The sequence below is a fragment of the Chenopodium quinoa genome, unplaced genomic scaffold (genome assembly GCF_001683475.1).
Source record: "Chenopodium quinoa cultivar QQ74 unplaced genomic scaffold, ASM168347v1, whole genome shotgun sequence".
Classification (NCBI taxonomy): domain Eukaryota; kingdom Viridiplantae; phylum Streptophyta; class Magnoliopsida; order Caryophyllales; family Amaranthaceae; genus Chenopodium; species Chenopodium quinoa.
Window position 1 is genome coordinate 11,368,127 of NW_018742204.1, and position 2,785 is coordinate 11,370,911.

Below are 2,785 nucleotides of genomic sequence, written 5' to 3' on the forward strand. Positions count from 1 at the left end.
CAAGTTTGGGGTGATGCTTGAAATATTCCCTACAGTTTTTGGCGACTCTGCTGGGCAAGATTTCTATTTTAATTCCTGAAATTCATTTTGGCAATGATTTAGAATGAGTGGATGAGACTCGAAAAGTTCTAAGTTTTTCATGTGCGTAATTTTGATTAACATTATTGTCATATGCATAAAAAAAGATCTCATTGGAAAGACCATCCGTAATGAGTTAAAAACATAGGATTTTTACACGTAGGAAATTTGAGGAATATCTTTTACAACTAGGATCGAAATAAGGCTGCGAAAAACAGGAAAATTTTATCAAACACAGAAAGCTGCTGAGACATGTAGGAATTGGCGTCTAGAAAACAGAGCTTGTCGCCGATGATATGGCTCTGTCGCCAGGCGACAAAGCTATATTGCGGCGACGGACTCTGTTGGCTGGCACTGAGTTCTTCCAATAGCGAGCCAGAAATATGAGTTCTAATTTTAACCAATTCTAGCACTGTTTGCTCGATTCTACTTCCTGATTGAGTTTTTCTCACTTTTCTGAAACCCATATGTGTTCTACATATGGACATAACCCTCTGGGGATTCATGCTCCATCTACCTGATTGAACACTCTGTGCAACAAAGGGTACATCCGAGAATGTTGAATTCACCAAACCATGGAAGCATGTTTTTAACTTGCGGGGTCCCATCCACTCGTGCCAACCCTTCAGAAGGTAAGGCTTCCGCGCGGTGTATTCGGAATTTACAAAAATTCATCCTTGACAATGTTGCTACGATGAAGCGACAATCCGTATCTTGGAAAATTTGCCAAAATCCAAATATGGGAAAAGTTGCCAATGCTTCGTAACAATCTGTCATAACACTAGGTGAAAAATACCCTTTGGCAGTGGTTCAAACCCGGTCTAAGGCACCGGTTTGAACCACTTTCTATGTGGGGGGTGCCAAATACCCCCCTTTTTAGCACCGGTTCACAACCGGTGCCCTATACTTGTTTTGGCACCGGTTAACCGGTGCCTTTGACTATTTTGGCCACCGGTTAACCGGTGCCTAAAAGTTGCCAATGCTTCGTAACAATCTGTCATAAGAACTTTGCTATGATCGACAATCCACATCTTAGAATATAACTCTTGAAAGCAATCCACCTTGGAAATTTGCACACCTTGGGGGCTTATCTAGGGTCTTGAGCCTTTTATCCCCTTCTTCTTCAACCTTTAGCCTAACCACGTTACAACCCTTAAAAAGACATTTTTGAGGTATACACACACTTGTGCGAGGTTCGGCTAGAGCTACATTTGGCCTGATCCTAACGGATACGTAGGCAACCTCACATCGAGGTGCGACCGTGATAAAAATGCATTCACATTCACATTCACACATCATGATCATATTAAGGGGATCTCCTATGCTCATCCTTCTTCATTTAGATCTAGACTTGGGGGCTTGATCCTTACATTATTAGCCTACTCAGCCTAAGAGTCACCATCATTTGACTTTTCTAAAAATACTATCTTTCCACACACTTAGCTCTTGCGGCCTAACTTTAGTGTCACTTTCACACACATCGCAGATACATGAACAAATATACTCCCCTTAGGAATCCTTTGTCATGAAATCTTAACACAACGCTAAAGCATGCCTTGTCATATGATCATCAATCATCATTGCATCACAAAGTACGAAGTACTTAGCCTCCGTGCCTAAGTTACACAAATACTTTCGTCATGGAGTCAACGGTTGAGATAGCCTAGGATGAATTAATACTTGCACTTTGAGAAATAGTATTAAACAACATTTGACTAAGCTCATTTAACATGCACCTTCAAAAACTTTGCTTCTTTCTTTTTTCGCGTCTTTTTCGGGAGAAAGTCGGTACCCTCCACAAAAATAATGGAAATTTTTGTTTTTCTATATTTTCGAGTTGCACAATCACATTACAATGCACACACGAGTCATGTACACATCGAGTCATTTCATGTTATCGCATCGAGTCAACACTATGCACACATGAGTCACATGAAGTGAGTCGTCATACCTTGAGTCATGTCAAGTCAATGAGTCAAGCGACACTAAGCCTTAGGTCAAACCTAAGATAATTAAAGAGATGAGCAAAGTCCTATAGACAAAAACATAAATGCAGAGCATTCCAGTAAGCAAGAACATTCTCGGATTTTTTTTCGGAAAAAACCGCAAATTTGACACATGAAATTCTTCTAAGATGAGAGGAGTTTGAACAAAATTACATAGGTCAGTAAATTAGAGATGAAGAGATTTGATTTACAAAAGATTTGAGCGTATTTGGTTGAAAGGAAATGACCAAGTTCAAAGTTTGGAGCGAAACCGAGCCACAACAGCAGCAAGAGCAAAATAGGGAAGACCCGACTCCAGCGCCAGATGACAAGGCTGTCGCCTGGTGACAGCATCTGTCGCTTGGCGACAGAAGAAAAGCGTGGCGCCAGAGTTTTATAGCAAGCGCCGGTGCGGCGACACAATGCGTGGCCCCCATATTTGATTATGAGGACCTCTTACAGCAATTTCGGGCTCCTTGGTACGACAGTTATCCCCCATAAGCAAATTGACATGATTAGTAGTCGGTTCGATTACAATCTCAGTAAGTGATTAACCTGAAGACGATCATCTCACTTAGCTTAAGCGCCTAAGCATTGGCTCATTACAAGCACCAACGCATCGGTTCAAAAGCAAGCACTTATACGACAATATTTCCAAAAGTGGATTGTGGCGCATTCTTCTTATATGAAAATTTTTTCAAGATTGGATTGTCATCCCCAAC